At 40.4% G+C, this 25,142-nt stretch overlaps 1 protein-coding gene across 19 annotated transcripts in view; it reads right to left on the reverse strand.

Moving 5' to 3' along the window:
- Positions 1-25,142, reverse strand: part of LDLRAD4 (low density lipoprotein receptor class A domain containing 4) — a 440,311-nt gene that overhangs the window by 342,626 nt on the left and 72,543 nt on the right. For 8 of the 19 annotated variants that reach the window (XM_045041610.1, XM_045041602.1, XM_045041601.1 and 5 more), the window contains 2 exons: positions 25,044-25,134; positions 24,223-24,331 (listed from right to left, as the gene is read on the reverse strand). The exons of 10 other annotated variants lie outside the window; for them this stretch is intronic. The gene's annotated coding sequence lies outside the window, so the exon portion shown is untranslated. The remainder of the gene's footprint in view (positions 1-24,222; positions 24,332-25,043; positions 25,135-25,142) is intronic. One more of the 19 variants, XM_045041606.1, reaches the window with a different exon arrangement.

Raw genomic sequence — 25,142 nt, forward strand, 5'->3', positions numbered from 1 at the left:
TTTTTCAAAAAATAAACAAAATTGATAAACCTCTAGCCAGGCTGCTCAAAAAGAAAAGGGAGATGACCCAAAGAGATAAAATCATGAATGAAAATGGAAGTATTACAACCAATCCCTCAGAAATACAAGCAATTATTAGGGAATACTATGAAAAATAACATGCCAACAAACTGGACAACCTGGAAGAAATGGACAAATTCCTAAGCACACACACACTTCCAAAAACAAACAGGAAAAAATAGAAAACTTGAACAGACCCATACCCAGTGAAGAAATTGAATCAGTTATCAAAAATCTCCCAACAAATAAGAGTCTAGGACCAGATGGCTTCCCTGGGGAATTCTACCAGACATTTAAAGCAGAGATAATACCTATCCTTCTCAAGCTGTTCCAAAAATAGAAAGGGAAGGAAAACTTCCAGACTCATTCTATGAAGCCAGCATTACTTTGATTCCCAAACCAGACAGAGACCCAGCAAAAAAAGAGAACTACAGGCCAATATCCCTGATGAATATGGATGCAGAAATTCTCAACAAGATACTAGCAAATCAAATTCAACAGCATACAAAAAGAATTATTCACCATGATCAAGTGATTCATTCCTGGGCTGCAGGGCTGGTTCAATATTCGCAAATCAATCAATGTGATACATCACATTAATAAAAGATAAGAACTATATGATCCTGTCAATCAATGCAGAAAAAGCATTTGACAAAATTCAGCATCCTTTGTTAAAAAAAAAAAAAAAAACCCTGAGAAAGTCGGGATAGAAGGAACATACTTAAACATGATAAAAGCCATTTATGAAAAGCCTACAGCTAGTATCATCTTCAATGGGGAAAAACTGAAAGTTTTCCCCTTGAGATCAGGAACACGACAGGGATGTCCACTCTCACCACTGTTGTTTAACATAGTGTTGGAAGTGCTAGCATCAGCAATCAGACAACAAAAGGAAATCAAAGGCATCAAAATTGGCAAAGATGAAGTCAAGCTTTCACTTTTTGCAGATGACATGATATTATACATGGAAAACCCGACAGACTCCAACAAAAGGCTGCTAGAAATGACACATGAATTCAGCAAAGTCTCAGGATACAAAATCAATGTACAGAAATCAGTTGCATTCTTATCCACTAATAATGAAGCAACAGAAAGACAAATAAAGAAACTGATCCCATTCACAATTGTACCAAGAATCATAAAACACCTAGGGATAAATCTAACCAAAGATGTAAAAGATCTGTATGCTGAAAACTATAGAAAGCTTATGAAGGAAATTGAAGAAGATACAAAGAAATGGTAAAGCATTCGTGCTCATGGATTGGAAGAATAAATACTGTTAAAATGTCAATACTACCCAAAGCAATCTACACATTCCATGCAATCCCAATCAAAATTGCACCAGCACTCTTCTCAAAGCTGGAACAAGCAATCCTAAAATTTGTATGGAACCAGAAATGACCCCGAAGAACCAAAGTAATATTCCAGAAGAAAACCAAAGTGGGAGGCATCACCATCCCAGACTTTAGCCTCTACTACAAAGCTGTCATCATCAAGACAGTATGGTATTGACACAAAAACAGACACAGAGACCAACGGAATAGAATAGAGAACCCAGAATTGGACCCACAAATGTATGACCAACTAATCTTTGACAAAGCAGTAAAGAGTATCCAATGGAAAAAAGACAGTCTCTTTAACAAATGGTGCTGGGAGAACTGGACAGCAACATGCAGAAGAATGAAACTAGACCACTTTCTTACACCATACACAAAAATAAACTCAAAATGGAGTTTTGTGAGACAAATGTGAGACAGGAAACCATCAAAACCCTAGAGGAGATAGCAGGAAAAAAAAAAACCTCTCTGACCTCAGCCACAGCAATTTCTTACTTGACACATCTCCAAAGGCAAGGGAATTAAAAGCAAAAATGAACTACTGGGACCTTATGAAGATAAAAAGCTTCTGCACAGCAAAGGAAACAATCAACAAAACTAAAAGGCAACCGACGGAATGGGAAAAGATATTTGCAAATGACACATCAGACAAAGGGCTAGTATCCAAAATCTATAAAGAACTTACCAAACCCCACACCCAAAAAACAAATAATCCAGTGAAGAAATGGGCAGAAGACATGAATAGATACCTTTCTAAAGAAGACATCCACATGGCCAAGAGGTATATGAAAAGATGCTCAACGTCACTCCTCATCACAGAAATACAAATCAAAACCACACTGAGATATCACCTCACGCCGGTCAGAGTGGCTAAAATGAACAAATCAGGAGACTAGACATGCTGGAGAGGATGTGGAGAAAAGGGAACCCTCTTGCACTGTTGGTGGAAATGCAAACTGGTGCAGCCAGTCTGGAAAACAGTGTAGACGTTCCTCAAATAATTAAATATAGATCTACCCTATGACCCAGCAATAGCACTGCTAGGAATTTACCCAAGGGATACAGGAGTACTGATGCATAGGGGCACTTGTACCCCAATGTTTACAGTAGCACTTTCAGCAATAGCCAAATTATGGAAAGAGCCTAAATGTCCATCAACTGACGAATGGATAAAGAAGATGTGGTTTATATATAGAATGGAATACTACTTGGCAATGAGAAAGAATGAAATCTGGCCATTTGTAGCAACATGGATGGAACTAGAGAGTGTTATGCTAGGTGAAATAAGTCAAGCAGAAAAAGGCAGATGCCATATGTTTTCACTCTTATGTGAATCCTGAGAAACTCAACAGAAGACCAGGGGGGAGGGGAAGGGAAGAAAAACCAAGTTACAGAGAGGGAAGGAGGCAAACCATAAGAGACTCTTAAATACTGAGAACAATCTGAGGGTTGATGGGGGGTGGGGGAGAGGGGAAAGTGGATGATGGGCATTTAGGAGGGCACCTGTTGGGATGAGCACTGGGTGTTGTATGGAAACCAATTTGACTCAGCTGTAGAAATTTCTTACTTGACACATCCCCAAAGGCAAGGGAATTAAAAGCAAAAATGAACTATTGGGACCTCATCAAGATAAAAAGTTTCTGCACAGCAAAGGAAACAATCAACAAAACTAAAAGGCAACTAACGGAATGGGAAAAGATATTTGCAAATGACCTATCGGACAGAGGGCTAGTATCCAAAATCTATAAAGAGCTCACCAAACTCCACACCTGAAAAACAAATAACCCAGTGAAGAAATGGGCAGAAAACATGAATAGGCACTTCTCTAAAGAAGACATCCAGATGGCCAACAGGCACATGAAAAGATGCTCAACGTCGCCCCTCATCAGGGAAATATAAATCAAAACCACACTCAGATATCACCTCACGCCAGTCAGAGTGGCCAAAATGAACAAATCAGGAGACTATAGATGCTGGCGAGGATGTGGAGAAACGGGAACCCTCTTGCACTGTTGGTGGGGATGCAAACTGGTGCAGCCACTCTGGAAAACAGTCTGGAGGTTCCTCAAATAATTAAAAATAGACCTACCCTATGACCCAGCAGTAGCACTGCTAGGAATTTACCCAAGGGATACAGGAGTACTGATGCATAGGGGCACTGTACCCCAATGTTTATAGAAGCACTCTCAACAATAGCCACATTATGGAAAGAGCCTAAATGTCCATCAACTGATGAATGGATAAAGAAATTGTGGTTTATATACACAATGGAGTACTACGTGGCAATGAGAAAGAATGAAATCTGGCCCTTTGTAGCAACGTGGATGGAACTGGAGAGTGTGATGCTAAGTGAAATAAGCCATACAGAGAAAGACAGATACCATATGTGTTCACTCTTATTTGGATCCTGAGAAACTTAACAGAAATCCATGGGGGAGGGGAAGGAAAAAAAAAAGAGGTTAGAGTGGGAGAGAGCCAAAGCATAAGAGACTCTTAAAAACTGAGAACAAACTGAGGGTTGATGGGGGGTGGGAGGGAGGGGAGGGTGGGTGATGGGTATTGAAGAGGGCATTTTGGGGGATGAGCATTGGGCGTTGTATGGAAACCAATTTGACAATAAATTTCATTAAAAAAAGAAACCAGTTTGACAATAAATTTCATAAATAAAAAAATAATAAGAGAACACTTTCTAAATAAATTATCTGACATAGTTTAAAAATATAAAAACAATTACCATTTTTTCCCAGAGCCCTTAGCTCATAACCCCTTGCTACCTCTAATTCATAAAATATTCCACTGAGTCAGGTGAAAAATAGTGTCTTTTACAAACAAAAAACCATACTCTTGAATACAAAGAACAAACTAGTGGTTGTCTGAGAGGAGATGGCTGAGGGGATGGATGAAACAGGTGAAGGGAATTAGGAGTACACTTATGATGAGCACCAATTGCTGAATCACTACATTGTACACCTAAAACTAATAACACTGTATGTTAATTATACTGGAGTTTTAAAAATTTTTTAAATAGTCTTTTAAAGTGTCCTTTCTCATCTACTACTTGATGACTGAGAAATCCCAGTCTGCTAGGAAATATGCCAAAACCACTATAGATCGTACCAAGATATTTCCCCTTGATCCCCACTGATTCTCAAATTCATTACCAGGATGACATGAAGATATTGCTTCTTCACCTGATACTGACAATTTGAAAACATGGACTTTGTGCTAAATTTCTTCAGAAGATATTACTAAATCGTGGGCTCAGATCAGTGAAAAGACATTTTTTGGATGCACCTAAATTCACAATAAAATAATAATGATTTCTCCTGCTTCCCTCTGTTTCTGACTTCCAAAACATAAAAAACTACAAAAAGAAATTATTGTCCTCAACCCAAGCACTAAAATATCAGTCAGGGGAGGAGAAGATCAGGCCACCCCTGAACAGGGTTGGTTTAAGAACATGGCCATGCAGACTAACATGAGGTAAAGATAGCAAAGGCAAAAATAGGCAGAAACCATCATTGTCCTGAAAATCCTTACAATTTAGAAGAGAAAAAAAAAAAAGAAAGAAAACAGCTGTGAACAATTAAAAAGCAGTACATCAACAGGTGCAAAATGTTCTTGTTCAAATGAAATGCACACATGAGTGCCAAGGAGACTAACTTTGTGTTCCCATTGCAGGGTAGACTGGGGGGGGGGGGGAACAGTCCTTTAAACAACTGTTTACCATGAGGAAGTCAGGTTCACCACAGAATAAAAACAACCCGAATTTGCACTTTTGCCATGCGAAGAAAATGTTCAAGGGCACATGTGAATGGTACTTGCAGCCTATAACCACTCCCTTATTACCACATTGCTAAGGCAAGGGGCTGCCCACTAACTAACTGTTTGTGGCACACAGCTGGGGTATAACTGACTCCAGCCTCCAATGTGAGGCTGGATGAGGCTAGCATCCTTACCCAAACAGGTTGGCCATACATCATCTGCTGATCAACACAGGTCTCTGTGAAATTAAGGACACAAAAAGGTTTGCAAGCTTGTTCTGTCTTCCAAAGAACAGAGATGGGGCCAGGTGGGAGGATGGGTGGACAAAATAACAGAGCCTCTCTAGTAACCCCTAATTCTGTGAAGCACTAAAATCTCTTTAGCATTTCATCAACAAAAATCCTTACGTATGTAGATCAAGCCCCACAGCTGAACACAAAGCAGACCAACCCCTCCTATTGTTAACAATCAGTAAAAAGCTCAAAGGTAAAGAAAAAAAAATGGAAAATCCCACATACAAATAGAACCTTGTGTTCCTTTTACATTATTTTATTACCATCTCTTTTAAGCTACAGGCTTAAACAGCCAAAAAACATAAGACATATAATGCACTTGAGGCTTAGGAAGTTTTCCCCACTGGTTTTATCATTGTAATTATTTAAGGTATCTCATTCATATAACCTTAAGAGGAAAATTATGCAGTAGTTTAACTGTGAACTCATTTTTTTTTAACAGTGCTTTCCTATAGTTCCTTTAAGTATATAGCTTCCCCTGGATTTTTATTTTCCAAATTAGCCAACGGCAGCCTGGATGACTCAGAAGATTTTTTCCAACCTGAAATTGTAGGACTCCTTCTGGTCAGACCTGGGAGCCTTTCCTCTACCTCCAGGCTAATCTACCATCTTTCCTAAGCAGGATGACAAGGAAACCAGAAGACATCGCCAGTTGTCACCATCCCTAACATATTCAGTTTCTGAAGACCTCCATAAAGGTTATTTTTTAGTCTCCCCTGTGCACAGTAATAACCCACTGAAAACATCATTCACTGTGGTTTGCATCCCTGAGGATGACACTGGAGTAAAAGTCACCTCTGTTGGCCAATGCAAGTGGTGCTACCAATGGCCAGGAAGAATAATAGTCCCTGAGAGTCTGATGGAAGATAGCTGCTGGCATCAAAGAGACTTGATGGACATCAGAGCTTCTTGTTTACACCACCACCATCAGCAATAACCACCCAGCACTGCTCCCAGGAAAATGAGTACTCTCTCACATAAGGATGGATCTGTAGGCATAATATCAGAAGGCCCTGAGTGGCCTCTGCTGCCCCCCCCCAAAAAGACTGAAAGTCAGCCCCCTGAGTAGCTATTTAAGGGTGGGGTGGAATCTCATTTGTATTTGTGTCCCACCTACCACAAGTCCTGGCATATAGGAAGCACCCAATAAATTGACTCAACAGTAAAATGGGCAGATGGATGGATGAATGAATGAATGAATGAATGAATGAATTTGAAATATAAGATAGGAAAGTCATATGGATCTTCTCCCTTCCACACTTAACAGTCAAAGCTTTTAATATGTTGTTATCTTTATAACAGCCCTCCAGGTAGACAGTGTTCTCTTCATTTTGTAGAACAGGGAACAGAGCTTCAGTGAGTTAAACAGTTTAAGACCATAGTAATTAATGCTAAGGGCAGAACAGGAATTTGAACTTCTATCTCTCTGGTTGCAAAACCTGTACCTTTCCAACACATCAAATCACCTTCTTAAGGAAAGTTTAACTCTGCAAAGTTTCCCAAGTAAAATAAAACAATAAGCAAAAGTAAATATGTTATTTTCAGTTTTAAAAAAATAATATTTCTCAGACTGTCTACTGTAAATAACATAAACCAAAACATGCCAAAACACAAAACTGAAGATCAAAACCCATCTGGAAGGTGTTATTCCAGATGGAAACAGCAAAAGAAACCTGCAAACCTCAGACCCAGAGAGAGGAACTCAAGCCAGGACCACATATAGAAGAGGAGTCTAGGCGACAGAAAGGCTCAGGGCCAGCTGAGGCTGCCTCCTCCAACCCTCCCTCAGAGGGAATTTACTGGTCATTCTACTCCAGGGCTGATGGCCTCTCTGATCACATTAGACTATAAAATCTCTGACAGCAAGGACTGTGACTTCCACCTATATATTTTTTTCCTACCATGACATCTCTCACCACACTGCACATATCACAAAGATTCAAAAATGTTAGTTGGATTAATGTTGAATTAATGAATGAACAAATGAATGGCAAACTCTGTAAGCAAATCAAATATAATGACAATAAAAAAACAAAAAACCTGAAATGCTCCCTGGCAATGGAAAGGGTAAGGCTTTCTTTTGGTTATTAGAGCAAACACAGTCCTGCTCTTTTCTTTCCTCTGACTGAAAGCCTGAGCAGGCCTACCAGCATCTCCTCTCTTAGTCTTGATTTGAAAGAAGTGGGTAATGCCATCTGCCAATCACAAGCACTACCATCTTGGCCGTTTATCTAGCTCTATAGTTGTCCTGATGCGATGTTAAGTGATCACATTGTCATTCTATCAATAGTTTAAGTTCACTGAAAGAATTCTTTGGAGAAGGTGGACCCTGTGGATTGAAGGCCATGTGGATTCAAGTCACAAAGAAAGGCAATAATTTCCCCCCTCACACACCAAATTCACTTCTGGGTATCCTGATAAATCATAAATAGAAACTATTTTTTTAATTTCATATTTGGCCAGTATGGTACTGGCACAAAAACAGAGACATAGATAAATGGAACAGAATAGAAAACCCAAAAATGAACCCACAATTATATGGTCAATTAATCTTCAACAAAGCAAGAAAGAATATCCAATGGGAAAAAGACTATCTCTTCAACAAATGGTATTGGGAAAACTGGACGGCAACACACAAAAGAATGAAATTGGATCATTTTCTTACATCACACACAAAATAAATACATAATGCATTAAAGACCTAAATGTGAGAACTGAAACTACAAAAATGCCAAAAGAGAACATAGGACAATAATTTCTTTGACATCGGCTGTAGCAACTTCTTTCTAAATATGTCTCCTGAGACAAGGGAAACAAAAGCAAAATAAACTATTGGACTACATCAAAATAAAAAGCTTCTGCACAGTGAAGGAAACAATCAACAAAATTAAAAGGCAGCCTAAAGAATGGGAGAAGATATTTGAAAATGCCATATCTGACAAAGGGTTAGTATGCAAATATATAAAGAATTTCTAAAACTCAGCACTCAAAAAATAAATAATCCAGTTAAAGAATGGGCAGAAGACATGAACAGATATTTTTCCAAAGAAGACATACAGATGGCTACCATAAAAGATTCTCAGTATCACTTATCATCAGGAAAATGCAAGTTAAAACTACAGTGTGATATCACCTCATAGCCGTCAGAATGGCTAAAATCAACACAAGAAACAATGAGTGTTGGCAAGGATGTGGAGATAGGGGGACCCTCTTGCACTGCTGGTGGATATACAAACTCCTGCAGCCTCTGTGGAAAACACTATGGAGATTCCTCAATAAGTTAAAAATAAAACTACTCTATGATCCAGCAATCACACTAGTAGGTATTTACCCAAAGAATACAAAAATACTAATTCAAAGGAATGACTGTACTCCAATGTTTATAACGGCATTATCTGCAATAGCCGCATTATGGATACAGCCCACGTATCCATCAACTGGTGAATAGATAAAGAAGATGTTATATATACATACAATGGAATACAATGGAATATTACTTGGCCATCAAAAAAGAATGAAATCTTGCCATTTGCAATGACAAGAGGAATGGAACTAGAGACTATTATGCTAAGTGAAATAAGTCAGAGAAAGACAAATACCATGAGTCCACTCATATGTGGAATTTAAGAAACAAAGCAAACAAGCAAAGGCCAGGGCAGGGAGAAGCAAACCAAGAAACCAGACTCTTAACTATGGAGAACAAACTGATGGTTGCCAGAGGGGAGGTGGGTTGGGGAGATGGATTAAATAAGTGATGGGAATTAAGGAGTGCACTTGTTGTGATGAGCACCTGGTGATGTATACAAGTGTTGAATCACTGTATTATACACCTGAAACTAATATTACACTGTTAAAAAACTGGAATTTAAATAAAAACTTTTTTAAAAAACTTGATGTGGGGCGCCTGGGTGGCGCAGTCGGTTAAGCGTCCGACTTCAGCCAGGTCACGATCTCGCAGTCCGTGAGTTCGAGCCCCGCGTCGGGCTCTGGGCTGATGGCTCAGAGCCTGGAGCCTGTTTCCGATTCTGTGTCTCCCTCTCTCTCTGCCCCTCCCCTGTTCATGCTCTGTCTCTCTCTGTCCCAAAAATAAATAAATGGTGAAAAAAAAAAAAACTTGATGTTTGGCAATAATTTGGAAGTTAAGTCACATGGGAATTTTATATCACACCAGCAGCTCTAACAATGCCAATTTTGTGACAATTTATGAAATAGTTCATATAGCAGAGATGCTCTTTGATGAACAATGGTCTCCCACGGGCCAGCCTTTTTGTTCAAGAGTGTCTGTGAGGAAGGAACTCATGAAACCAAGCAGGATGTTCACTTTTCATCACATAGCTAGGCTTCTGAAAGTGCTCTGGCAAAACTTCCCAATGTTCTCATAATTTCCAAATTCAATGAGCATCATTCAGTCCCCGTCTTATATGACCTCTCAGTAGCATCCAATGCTCTGACAGCACCTGCCTGTTCCCCTCCACAGTTATCAGGACACCACTGTCCCAGTCTCTCTCTGACCATCGATCACCTCTGACACCCTTGCAGGCATCTCTTCCTACACTGAGCCCTGAAAATTTGCTACTGCCCAGCATGCTGTCCTCAGAAAATCATCCATCCTGAATCTTACTGATTTTACCTAAATTTGCTTACCAGTGGAGAAATACAAAATGAAGGACAATAGGAAGAAGGGAGTGAGAGGAGGAAGGAGACAAGGATAAACCACAGGCTTGTTCAACTACACCTATAAAACTGGCAACCACACAGCCAAGACTCAACTGTGTATAGAATTTAGTTGAGGCTGTCCAATGGCAGGAATTCAAGACCTAATGCTGAAAAGTCACCTTCATTTGCTTAAAATGACATACAGTTAAAACAGCTGCCTGTTAACAGACAAGTACAGCAAGACAGACTTACCACAGTTGACAAATATAATACCCAGTATAAGCTGATAACAGCTCCAGCAAGGACAGGCAGAATCCTCAACAAATCATTTTTCAGAGAGGTAGGCACCAGACTAGCTGGTATTTTTCAGACTTAAATATAGTCATCCCAAAGTCTCTCTCTCCAATCTCTCCTGTTATCACACCCAGTGTCCCTCAGACCACACTCTCAGCCCATCTTCCAGGTCGCAGAAAATGCTTACTCCACAACAATGGATTATATATAAGATCTTATCCTAAGTGATCAAGGTCAAATTGGTGTTCTGAGACCAATTCCAATGTGTGGGTGCAGTGTTGGGGGCCCCACACAAACAACCAAGCAATTCTCAGACACCAACAGGGTGTCTAAGGAGAATTCAACTCAATTCTGACACTATATACCCACAGATAACAAAGATCCCACAGTTTAAGGGCTCAGTCCTGTAACACTGTTCTTCCTGTTACTTCACGGGTCAATTGCAGGACCAGGTTGTCACCTGTCCTCCTGACCTGCTACACATGAGAGGTTCACACAACCTCCTCCTTGGACTTCAGATGCTGGTCACAAATCCAGGTTGTTACCTGTTATTTCTGACCAACTAACTACAAAATCAGAGATTCCCAGGACCTCCTCCTCAGGTACAATTAATTTGCTACAGTGGCTCACAGATCAGATAACTGTTTCATTACAAAAGGATGTAACTCAGAAACAGCCAGATGGAAGAGATGCATGGGGCAAGGTGTAGAGAAGGCTCAGAGCTTTCAATCTCTCTCCAGGAGCTATGCTCTCCCCAATCCCTGGGTATTCACTAACCTGGAAGCTTTCCAAACACTGTCCTTCAGAGTTTTTACAGAGTCTTTATTACATACATCACATTGATTAAATCATTGACCATTGGCAACTGTGTCAACTTCCAGGCCCTCCTCCCTCCCTTAGGACTAAAAGTTCCAACCCTCTAATCACAGGGTTGGCTCCATTGGCAACCGGCTACCCCATCCTTCAGTGCTTTTCAAAAGTTTCCTCATGGGCACTTGGGTGGCTGATGGGTTAAGCGTCCAACTCTTGACTTCAGCTAAGGTCATAATCTCATGGTCCATGAGTCCAAGCCCCACACTGGGCTCTACACTGACAGTGCAGAGCCTGCTTGGGATTCTGTCTCTCTCTCTCTGTCCCTCCCCTGCTTGCTTGCTCTCTCTCTCTCTCTCTCTCTCAAAATAAATAAAAGATAAACTTAAAAAAAAAGTTTCCTCATCTATGTAACAAATGACACCTTTTATCACTCTCAATGCTTGGAAAATTCCAAGAGTTTTAGAAGCTATAAACCAGTAACTATGAACAAGGACCAAATATATATAAGAAATACATTTTGGTCACATGAATAACCAAAAATATATTTCTTATAAATCGCACCACAAAGGTCTAAGTTATCTCACTGACCCTAATTTGTTTTTTTAACGTCTTTAACGTCTTTACCACATGATTATTAAGAGTACTATCAAGCCTATAGGAAATGGGGTTCTGTATCTTATCAAAATCCTCCCCATGAACCAACCCCCAAATCCTCAGTAAATTCACACAAAGAAAAATAGAATTGTAGGTAATAAACGTAACAGGCCTGGCACATCTAATAATTGCTTGCAAAAGAAACTGGAACCAGAATGAATAGAAAATGACACATTTGTAGTTATTTTTTCATTGGCCAAATCACCCTCGTCCAACTCAAGAATTCCCAAGGCAACTTGATGGGTGTTTGTTACACCAGCATTCTAAGGCACTCTAGACTGACATCCAGAGCCACACCCTACTTACCAGCAAAGCTGAATGTTCCCTTCCATGACAATGCATGGTCCCACCAGGCAGAATCACTCACAGGCCCCAGGGCCACATATAGCCCTCTATAATTCTAATCTGCCCCACTGAGAATATGTCCTTCATTTTCCATTTTGGGTGGCAATTATAATCTCTTTCCAGTTATGGGAAATGGAAAAATGTACTAAGTAGATCAAGAATAGGGGCGCCTGGGTGTCCAACTCTTGATTTCAGCTCAGGTCATGATCCTAGGGTCGTGGGATCGAGCCTCATGTTGGACTGTGCACTGAGTGTGGAGCCTGCTTGAGATTCTTTCTTTCTTTCTTTCTTTCTTTCTTTCTTTCTTTCTTTCTTTCTTTCTTTCTTTCTTTCTTCTCCTCTACCTCTCTACCTCCTCCCCCACTCATTCTCTCTCTATAAAATAAATAAAATGAAAAAAAAATTTTAATAAAATAAAGTCAAGAAGAAAGGACAAAAGCAAATTATGTAAACAAAAAGCAAATATAATTTGAATAATCTGTGTTATTTTTAGGTTTTAGAAAGAGAAACCAACAGAATTTCTAAAACCAGTTAATCTTAAACAACCCTGTGATTCTACAGCCAAGTTGGAAATTCCTTCCTAACTATGACTCAAAATCCAGAAGCCACAAAAGAAAAGAATGATAAATACATAAACATCAAAAATTCCAGTCTGGCAAAAATCAGTTAAAATACAAATGACAAAAACTTGGGAAACAATATTTGCAAGTTTTATCACAAAATCTAATTCCCTAATATATAAAATGCTTCTAGAGAGGCATGAGAAAAAAAAAAGTATCACAATCCACAAATAGAAAAGGCTCTTATAATCACATCAAAGATGTACAACCTCACTCATAATAATAGAAAAGTACATTAAAACTACATTTAGGGAGTGCCTGGGTGGCTCAGTTGGTTAAGAGACCGACTCCTGATTTCAGCTCAGGTCATGATCTCACAATTCATGAGATCAAGCCCCTCACTGGGTTCTGGTGCTGATAGCATGGAACTTGCTTGGGAATCTCTCTCTCTCTCTCTCTCTCTCTCTCTCTCTCTCTCTCTCTCTCTCTTTCTCTCTCTCTCTCCCTTCCCCTGCTCTCTCTTAAGAAAATAAATGAAATGAAATGAAATGAAATGAAATGAAATGAAATGAAATGAAATGAAATAAAATAAAATAAAATAAAATAAAATAAAATATAAATGGGACACCAGACATCTGGAGGGGAGGGGAGGAAGGGGGAGAGGACAGATGAGGAAGGAAGCTTTTCCTACACGCTGATGTGGAAGGATCTCCAAGACATGTTAAGCATAAAAAGCGAGGTGCAGGAAAATGGGTAGGAGACCTTTTGGACAGACAGAGGGTGGTGATGATTAATATATTTTCAAATTTAGTTATAAATGTATAAATAAATCCTAGAAAGATACATAAGAAACTAATAACAGTGGCTATAGAAACAGGGACAGGGACAGAGTGAACAGAAGTAGACTTCTCAATGAATACCTTTTAATAATTTATTTTATTTTTGAACCATGTAATGATACTACCTAATTAAAAAAAATAAAATAATAATAATAATAGCTTTTTTAAACATGACATTACAGTTGTCTTTCATACTAGATTCCGTCTCAGCAAGCTAAGGTGTAAGAAGATTATGAATCCACTTTGCTCAGATGATCCTTTTGTCTCCAACATCGTTTACCCCTCCCCATCCTCAGGGGATCCTTAATATTCACTCACAGTACTTAGTTTACCAATCCTCTACCTTCAAACCTGTTTCTACATGAGGAGTTTCAGAAAAAAAGAAATTATTCTTAAACCTCATAGTTTGAAACCAAACACATGGAATCCATTTTCCTAAACCTGCACTCGGCAAACCTGAAAGAGCTGAAACCTCTTGGTTTGAGGACAGCTGGCTGATACTGTTGCACAGGGATGAGTCTGAAAGACAACCACCTTCCCTAGTCTCTCCCCCAGTACTGTTCCAGGTGTTCTGACCCACACCCTGCCCTGTGCCACACCTCCAGATGTATCTAAGGTTTGATGCCTTCGACAACATCAAACAAAACTGGATCTGAGCATGGAGGCCTCCAAGCCACCCACAGGTCCTGCCATGAAAGACTGTGCTGGAGTCCAAGATAACCCACTTGGATGGAGGTACCTGGATCCAGAATTATACTCAAATTTTTCTAGCTGTTTACCTTTACATCCTAAAAATTTCCAGAAATGATTTTCCCTGGTGACAAACTGCATTCTCTAAAACTTTAGGCCATAGTTTTTGCATGACTCCTTGGCCTCTGTACAATTAAAACTAGTTCTTTCTTATCATTGTATCTTACAGAGCAATTAGGACCTCATTAATTATTTTCTATTAGAACCCAGTGCTCCTCTACCTAAACTTTTATCAAGAGATCCATAGAACAACACTTGTGCTTTAATTCACAAGAGTGCTTTGTTTTGTTTTGTTTTGTTTTGTTTTGTTTTGTTTTGTTTTAGCTTCCTTCCTTTTTTGTATCATCTTGGACAGTGAGGGGCAAGAAAGTTAGTTTTGAAAGATTTAGCTCACATATAAAATAACTCCTTTTTTCATTCATCAGAGGGCAAAGTTAATCTATTTCCCCTTTAGTGGATATGAGAAGATACATGGGTAACCCCAAGATGGCCAGCCAGGCATCGAGACCACGTACGGTGTATAGTCTAACACATACGCTCCTTATGCTACACTCCTGCCCACCTCCTGCCTTTATTGTTGGCAACTATAGGGTCAACTGATCAGCCAGAGTCAAACAGCCTTACACTGCTGGAGAAATCTAGAGAATCAGTCTATTCATTAAAGACTACCCCCCAATAAATCTTTCTAAAAAGAAGGAACCAAAAGCTTTCCTTTTGGACCATGGCCAAGTTCTCATTTTACAACCAGCAGCAGGTCCCAGCATTCCAAAACAGAAACAGTAACTACATATTTTCCTCTTTTCCCTCTGCAGCTGGGGAGTAAGCATGAAGTCCTGAGGGAGAGACCACAGGGGTCTCCAGGAGCTTTCTCACCAGCGGCCCAGTTACAGGAACAATTGCAAACATTTTCCTTTCATTCCAGCAGTATAAATTCCCAAAGGGCACTCCTCTGCATTTGGCCTTCATGCACATCAGTTAATACATAAACTAAAAATGTGAACTATCTCCCATGAGTAACACTGAAACAGGTAAAACAATGCAAGCCTCCTTAACCTATCCCAAAACTACCTGTTCTCCTTAAGTATCACTTACCTTAGGTAGCATCAAATCCTTCTTGAAGCAGTTGCTTTTTAACAGTTTTCTTGGAAACTAAATACTATAGCAAGCTGTTCCTCCCCTCTACAGAGCTGCTTAAAACTAATAATTGAGCTGCAAACACCAGCTTTGGCAAACTTTGGCTACAGAAAACCATTAATCTTATGATGGCATTTTAGAGGTCTCCACAAAATCACATTTCCAAATGAAATAAACCCCAGTCTCCCAAACTGGACTGCATTGGAACAAGGAAACAAACAGCCGGAGACAGCAATGAATTACAAATGGCATGCTAATTACCAGTCTACATCCAGAAATAGCTGAAGACTGCAGGATTTTTGTTGTTGTTGTTGTTGTTGTTAAAATAACTACAGCCTTTATTCTAGGGTTGGGCAAAAGCATCTGATTTATTCAAATGTTTCAGCTTCTAAACATAATCACATTTATATGTACTTCTCTAGCAGGGGGAGTGGATGGAGAGAAACTCTGGGGGCTGGGGCATGGGTCCCCAAAGACAGCAGTGCTACTGGGCATGTCACCGGCATCACCAAACCCACCCAGTGTAGCTGACACAAAGGAAAAGGGGACAACACAACACCTTCTTGCTTGCCCTGTTTGTTAAGTGGCACCCATCTCAGACCCTATAGAGAAAGGAAGGGGACAGAGGAAACCAAGTGTCTACACGGTGTCTTTTAGCACTTTCCTCTTGTTTTCCACAGTACGTGAATGACCAGCATCAATGCCCAGGAGAGTTTTACAGAGTTTTTATTAGAATCCTCCTGGTTTCAAGATACAATCTGCTAAAAAGAAAAACAAGAAAAAGTGCATGAATATGAGAGAAACATGGTCATTTTGTTCACTTATCCTTAGGGATAAGGACAAGATGAGCATCTCTCCATGCCTGTGTGAGACCAGCTTAAGAGATAAATAGCTCGTCCAAGGCTCCTATTCATGCCCTACAATGTTTACTTTCAGAATCTGGAGTCTGAGCCCTATTGAAAGACTGAGCCCACCCTATCCCCCACCCCAACCCTCAACCTTCTATCACCTTATTACCCTGCTAAATATGTCCCATCCTCCCACCCCTACTCTCAAATTCCAGAATGTTCCAGCAAGGTAATCTGGTCCAGCAAAAGTTCCTCCAGGCTTCATGACGCTGTAGGCAAAGGGTGTTCTTGGGTCAAATAAGTTTAGGAAATTCTGGGTTAAACATCACTGAGGTTTTCTTTATTGCAGGACTTCTCACAGTGTCTAATAAGCCAATGGTACATTAAGAATCTCCAAGAAAGGGATTTAATAGGCAGCATTTATAAATTCAGTTGACTAGAAGATCTTTTCTTTTGCCCACCTCCTAAAGCTACCCTGAACACATGCTGGGCTAGCCTCTGGCCCACCTTCTCCTTCCAACTGATAGGCAAACATTTGCTGAGCACCTACTCCTGCCAGGCACATGCTGGATGTCAGGGATATAAACATGGAAAAGACACATACTCCTCCAGGCACTCATGGCTGAGGATTTGGAAACTCTGCAAGGTGAACTGCTCAAAGTCATGCAGCTAGTTAGCAACCGGTTTCAGAACTTGAACTAGTTGCCAGCTCCCTGTTCACCACACTTCCTTCCTTACCACACCCCATCTCTGATCACAAGAGGTGTTCAGCTTTAGAAACATAAGAGCAGATGAAGATCTCCATAGAGAAGCCTAAATCCTTCATTAAAATAGAACATTATGCATCCCCTTTGCCCACTTCATACTGTTTAGTGTTAATATACCCAAGGAATTCTTGAGTACGGTGGCTGATAATATAAAGATGAAATAAACATACCAAATACCCTCATCCTGCTATTGAGTACTCAAGCTTTCATCTCATGGCCAATTTTCACATACCCGTCCAAAAAAATAAGCTGACATGGTTCTAGGCATCTCCACTTAGCGACATGCTTAGGAGTAAAGCTGCCCATTGGAGACAGAACACTGCGCGAGTACAGGCACTGGTCCCTGCATACGGCCCTCCCTTGGCCATGTCCTTAGGACAGAACACCATCAGAGCAGAGGGTGCCCCTCTTGCTCCCAGAGCCCCCCAACAAAGGTTTGGGTTCCCACCACAACCATTCATTCTGCCTTGAGAGGTTGGACAGACAAGGGGGTGAGTTGGACACGGGAAGAGAAGCCACAATTTTCTCTGTGCCCTGGATAAGCCCCACCTGTAAGAAAGCACTGGCTGGGCTTTATAACCATGCCTCTCCAGAGACAAGCAAGGACCAGAAGCTGCAGCTGGGGAGGGTGGAATTCCTCAGGAGCCAAAACTTGTCAGGCACTGGGTAGAGCCAGATGGGCTGTGACCAGCTGTTCCTATCTCCAGTAGATTCTCCTGAATGCAGGCATTTTCTCTCCAGACAGAGCCAGCAACTTTACCGATCTGTGCAGGCATCAAATGAACACAGATAGGCAACCTTTCAATCCACCCCCTATTTTCAGGGGAACAACATCCTCATTTATCCTCTAGGAGCCCAGGTGCAATGGAGTCCCCCTTGTTTCATTCCCCGTACAAGAGGACCCTAAAACACACCTCACCACCAATGCAGACATCACCAACCGCCATCCTGAAATTCACCTGTAATTTTCATGTCTCCCCACTAAAAACTAAAAGTTGCATCACAGAGGGCTTTAATCTTGAATCCAGGACTGACTCAATAGTGCTATAGTCCTGGTTCCACACAGTTCTGGCCCATGTCATCAATTACTTGGGCTTTTCTCTTCCACTGAAGGAGGGAGGTTGAAAGGGTTGGAGTGTGTTACCCACTTGACTTTGTGAGGAAGAGGCAGGTCTTCCTAAAACAAAACTCTAAAGAAAGGTTTTTACTTTGAGATCTCAAATAGGCACACCATAAACTTTAAAAGGTCTACCACTGCTATTAAAATTTGTTAATGTCCAGAAAGAGCCTGGCCCAGCATTAATCTTCCATAGCCACTCACACACATGCGCTGTCCATAGCAGCAGGTACAGCTGATTGTGAAGGTTGCTCTTAATGTTCCTATACTAACTTGGGCATTGTAAATGGCCTTCATTTTTCAAAGGAAATCAACACCCTCTTTTATTAACTACAAATGTCATATAAGAAGGCTACCTACATGCTACATAAAAGCCTCACTCTAAGCATTCCATCCTTGAACTTCAGAGGGATTGATGAAGAAAGGCATCCCACGGATGTTGCCCCCAAAATTTCAAAAATGGGAGTAATTTTGAACAAGCCTACATGCTCAAACTACACACTACACATGACTTACTGACTTTTCCTTTCCCAGAATGTGACAACAGGGTCCAGTGATATTCCTACTTATCCAGACCTAAGAACAATCCCAAGTTGAAGCAGCACTAGAATACTGCACCCCAGATACAACCTAACCCCAAGAGCTGTGCCCTAGAGATGTTCTGATGAAAGTGCATTTTTATCCAAACCCCTTGGCCCCAGGCCCCACAGGCCAGTGAATTTCTACCGGATTCTACAGAATTCCAGTTTCCTGTTGATAAATGCTGGGTGGCTCTTCTGTCTTTAAAAACTAACCACTGGAGCACCTGGCTGGCTCAGTAGGTTGAACATGCAATGCTTGATCTCAGGGTTGTAAGTTCAAGCCCCACGTTGGGTGTAGAGATTACTTAAAAATAAAATCTTTAAAATCAATAAAAGCTAACCACCCCCTCACTCATGTACTATCTCATCTTGGGACCAGAGCTCTGCCCCTGAACAGGGGCAGGGAGGCTGCTCCTCCATAGTCACCTGGCTCCCCCATGGCTTGCTGTGCCTCTCTTACTGCAGTGCCCCTGAATGGCCCCCTACACGCCTGTTCCAGGGGGCCCTCTTAGTCAGTTCCTGCAAATAGGAGAGGTCCCACTCTAGTTCCAGGTTTAGTCCAAATCCTAGCCCAACTCCATATGCCTTCTTGTCTAAACAATCAAAGAAAGCCCTACCCATTGTCTTTGTTATAACAGACAGGCCTGGTAGAGACTCTAAGTTAGACTTGAAATCTGTACACCAATATCATGGCTCTGGCATTCAAAAAACGATGTTTTAATAACTAGAAGTGGTACTTGCCTTCAGTCTGGTCCCTATGTTACCAGGCGCCAGTAGAGAGGGTTGAATTGTCTTAGCCCTCTATAGGATACTAGGAAAAGGGCTGTGTGACCTCTACTGGGCCAGAAAACACCAAAGAGCACAGTGCCATTCCTCTCCCTTCCCCTCCACCCTCAGGTCAGCAAAGCAAAGTACCCTCCAAGATGCAGAGATCCTCAGGGCCCCAAAGTCACTCAGTCTCAACACCCTCTCCTATGAACATTCTCCCATAGCCAGTCATGGGGATCTGGGGACTTCTCTTATCAAAGAAGGCAGTAATTTCCTTTCAGACCATGCAGCAAAATGAAAACAAATGCCAGGGAGAGAACATTAAGCAGTGAATGGTGTACCACAAAAGGCCAGGTACTTCATGTACAGTATCTCCCTCAACCCTATAAGAAAGCTATGTGAGTTTAAGGCATTAGCTCATTTTACAGATGAAGAAACTGAAATGCACAGAAGTGAAGGAACTTGCCCAAGGTCACATAACTAGTAATTGGTAGGCCCAGAAATCAAACCCAGGTCTGTCTGCCTCCAAATATCATGAACTTTTCACACAGCCACATGACTATCACCTTGTAGAAAGCACATATTTTTTAAATGTTTTAAATTTTGTAAATATTAAAAGACATGGGTGCCTGGGTGGCTCAGCTGGTTGAGTGTCCGACTCTTGATTTCGACTCAGGTCATGATCCCAGGATCGTGGGATTGAACCCCACGTCAGGCCCTGTGCTGAGCGTGGAGCCTGCTTGAAATGCTCTCTCTTTCTCTGCCCCTCTCCCCCATGCTTTCTCTCTCTAAATTCAAAAAAAAAAAAATAATAGAAATATTTTTTTAAATATTAAAAGACAAATACACAGGAAGAAAAACAGTTGTATGAAAATCATGAAACCATGGGTGACTTTTGCCTTTTTCTTTGTTTCTAAATTTTCTTGCTTTTATTGTTTAAAAATTTTTAAATTTTTTTAATGTTTTTTATTTATTTTTGAGAGAGAGAGAACAAACAGGGCAGGGGCAGAGAGGGGTACACAGAATCTGAAGCAGGCTTCAGGCTCCGAGCTGTTAGCACAGAGCCTGATGCAGGGCTCAAACTCATGAACAGCAAGATCATGACCTGAGCCAAAGTCAGATGCTTAACCAACTGAGCCGTCCAGGTGCCCCTTATTTAAAAATGTTTTAAATTAAGTAATAAAATGCTAGTTATAAATCAAAACTGCATGTATATCAGTGAACAAGTACTTTCCATTAGTTCTATTACAATTTCTTAAGAAAACAAAATGGGGCCTGTCAGTTATCAAGTGCTATTCACTGAAGGGCACATGAAAGGCAAGGACCCCTGTCCTTGCATGGTCAGAGGGGGGCTATGTGATTGGTCTTGATCATTTCTGGGCTAGATCCTGAAACTGCTGCAACATGACTTTCCAGAGTTCCCTTTCCCTACTTTATGCTAGCTTATATTTAAGAATTCCAAAAGTTTCCATTTGAAATGGCCTCTTGCTAAGTAGATGTAATCTACTACATTCTATTCCTGCTACAATACAGGAATACAGGAGGTCACGCCTCCTTTCCTTGGCATAATGCCGCAGATCACTTTGTGGGACTGAACTGAAGGGACAGGAGCAGGGACAGCCTAACAGAACACAAGAAGCTCTAGACTGGTAGGCAGCCGCACTGGCTCTGCTCCTGTGTCTACAGCAGGCTGACTACACAGTCCCACACAAGCCACTTCACCTCTCTAGGCTTCAGGTTTTCCTCTTTGTATAACACAAAAAATGGAATCAGTGATCTCTACAGTTACTTGGAGTTCTAAAACTGACTTTATGATTTCTGCCTTTGTTCATGCATAGTGTTAACTTCCACACACAAACAAGAAAAAAATCGTATAATCATTAAAAGCACACACATGAAAATACACATGATACGTTATTGGGAAGGTCTTAACATCTGACAGGATATGCATATTTAACTAACAGTGGCTATGCCATTTGCTCCAGGTATTCAAGAGCATGTATTGGCTGCAATAACATCATAAAGGTTCTCTTCCCACTTGGAAGTCACCAGACCACGACCATTGTAACTCCTGAGTATAATAATGCTAAACATTTCAAGGTGCCAGATGACCCTTTAAAACTCATTCTACTTCTTCCACAGGTTTAAGCTTATATACAAGACATTTGGATATGTAAAGTTATGTTTAATGTTCCAAGTAGTCCTGGGTGGCAGCACAACCATAGGCTGACATGTGGGGAGATGCTGAGGGAGCCCTGTACCCACACTGGGCTTCCAAATGTAGGAGCCACTGGTTTTCCCTTCAGGTTCAGGCACTGTGTGATCTCCACATGCATGGCTTGATAGGGTAATGATTCTGTAATAGGTACTCTACAGAAGAATCAACTTCCAAGGTTTTCCCTATGACAGGTCCATCATAGCTTTCCAAATGTTGGGCACATTACACAAGGTTATTCATCTTGGTATGGCAAGAACAAGCCATTGTATGACAGGAAATTCCAAGCAAAAGAGTAGAGTAAATATCTCGAGTTTCTACAAAGTCCAGATGTCAACAAGGGCCCTCACTACTGTTGATATCTTTGTTTAAGGAACTTTTCTTAGAAAAAGCTGTTGGTTTAATTCCTCAGTTGCAAACAAAGACTCCACAACTTATTTACTTCTTCCAGGGCAAGAAGGGTTTATCTACAAATCAAATGCTTAATTTCCATTGTACTTGACTACTACAAATTTTTTTTACGTATGTCCCTAAAATCTGACTAGCCATTCCCCAAAATGTTCTTCATTGCTGAGCATTTTCTAATAACCAATGAACAAATTCTGGTGAACAATTCTGAGAGAATTCACTTTTATATCCATTGAGAATACTCACAATTTCTCAGCTCTTCTAACAATCTCTCAGCTATTCCATGTAAGACCAAATGAAAAAGATAAACATTTTTTACTAGTCTACACAACAGGCTGGTACTCAAACAAGTAGGCAAGCTTCACTAACATCAATTTCTATGTAAAAAGTGTACAACCAGAATTTTCCTAGCAACCATTAAAATTATCATTTTCAACTCAGCTTACAATACCCTCCATCCACACCCTGCAGTGTAGAATGAGGTCTGAAAGGGGCATAGGCTTTCACGTAAAGGCTCAATCCACCATTTACTCAGGGTCTGACCTTGGGCATGTCATTTAACCTCTCTGACTTGTATTTCCTAGCTTGTAGTTGAGGTTTTTGAATATCTCTGATAGCTTTGGTCCCTTTCAATTCTGAAGAAAAAGATATAACTTGTTCTTTTGTTAATAACAGCTTTGAACTACCACAGACCTCATCCTTTTGATGACAAAAATCTCTTGCTATAGATTCAGATTGAATGATTAAGCCTTTTTAAGAAAAGGCCATTTATCATAATTATCTCTTATTTAAGCCATTTCTAGTCAGGTCCTTCTGATATGCTCCCAGCCTACAGCCTCAAAGTGACAGTCACCTTGACCATCATCAGCCCTTTCATCATGGGCAGTAACTAGCATTTAACATGTACATTTCTCAGCTTACTTTATAGAATTAAACTTAAATAGCTAGAGGTTAATAGGAGAACCACTAGGACAAATCTGTCATTCCAACCTCACAAATAATTTACCATAAATTTAGAGATAGCTACCACTAAACTTGTACTAAAGAACTCCTCCAGCCCCCACAAGTCTGTGAGCCTGACTCCTGAAAGATCCCTAAAGAGGATAGGACTAGCTTCAGACAGTGCCATTAACATACGATTTTCTGTGACTTAAAGCAAGGTACAATGCAATATTAAAAAAAAAAAAAAGTTTAAAGGTATACTTTAAAAGTACCTTCAGAGGGTGATCAGAAGAGGTGACAATGACTAATGAGTTAATACTGACACCTAAAAATTCATATGCACTGTGAAAAAAATGAAGAAGGAAGGTGACATTCATCCAAGACTTCTATTTAATGAGGCAGTCAAACTTTTTTTAAAAAAAGCATCTTGAAGTTATGATTCAATCCAAAAGTGAACAATAAGACAACTGTCTTCCTGTATTTCCTCTTCTGTGATGGCAATGAATATTCCAGTCCAGCCAAGCCAACTCATTTGTGCATGATTTGCATACCTTTGCATAACTTCTACACAAGTAGGTGTTCTCTTCATGCATCTAAATTTAATTAAATAATTTCAGTATCTGTTCAGAGATGGTAGAGGGGAAACAGAAGCCAAAAAATAACCATAGTCCAGCTACTGCTGACTTTCTCTACACACACCAACACATGAGATTAGCTACAGTTAGTCTATATGGCAAAAGCTTCGCAGCAGCAACCTAAAAATAAGGTCTCCTCCACTAAATTAATATGTCCACAGAAAGATCAGTTTTCCAAAAAAAGAAAAGTGATTTAATTCCACAGAGGCCACAGAAAGGATATAAAATTGAATTATAAGGAATGCCAACCCATGCTCAATGCTTCAAAGGTCATCAAACTATGTGTAACCCTGTCAAGACCTAAACTATTGACTTCAGGTTTATTTATTTCATATGTCTACCTTAAAAGTTAAAAGGTCAACAATACAGTCTCACAGTATTCGTTTGACAGGGTAGCCACGCCCCAGAAACAAAGCCCCCCTGCTTCAGGAGCATCCTTACCAACACCCAGAATTGATCTCCTGGAGTAACCACTGCCTTGGTCATCATCCCATTTCCAAGTATCTCCTGGATTGGAAAGATCCCAGATCTCTCTCCAGTGGCCTTTGTTCTCCAGAATTATCAAGGAACAAAAAAGGATAGCAAATAAAAAAAACTTATATCAGGACTGTTGATCTCTCACAAAGTATAAGGCAGCTTATTGCTGCCTCATTTACTGTAAAATAAATCCTCCATATAATAACCAGAAAATAATGTGCTGCTAAATCAGGTGGAGAAAGCAGAAACCAAGAACTCTCTACCCTCCATGCTTCAGGATATTCAACCAATCATGTGGCTCTCTTCTGCTTCATTTTCTTCACCTCGAGGCATGGTTTTTAAAAGTTTTAACATTTCCATTATAAAATTTGGAGAACTGGATATGAGAAAACCTACTCCAAGAGCCTCTCTCCTTTCTCAAAATGTACTAGAGATATTTTATTTCATGTGATATTGCGAAGGTAAAGAGTGAAGAATATTGAGATATTTCTAGATGCTAAAGAGATTTTATACTTCAGGTTTCCCTGACCTTTAGTCATCTCAAGTCACACAGTCATATGAATTAGCTTGAGAAACAACACAGTAGAGCATGGCTCACAGAATCACAAATATGCACTGAACACATCTAAGAATGATATCAGTAAGCCAACCTACAGATAATCTATGTTCACATGAAGAGGCACTCAACACTGTTGACTGTTGTTACTGTTTGCCATATGCTTTTGAAGCACCTAAGACAATGAATCCAGAAAAACATTAGGCCTTCAGAAATGCTTTATCATTACCTCCATCCACTCAACCATCCAAACAGCAAATAGCTCCTTGAGGACATGAAACTTCTGAATCCCATAGCGCTTCCTTGTCACTGCTGAGCCCCTGGATGA

Source organism: Felis catus, chromosome D3, assembly GCF_018350175.1.
Source record: "Felis catus isolate Fca126 chromosome D3, F.catus_Fca126_mat1.0, whole genome shotgun sequence".
In the NCBI taxonomy this organism is placed as follows: Eukaryota; Metazoa; Chordata; class Mammalia; order Carnivora; family Felidae; genus Felis; species Felis catus.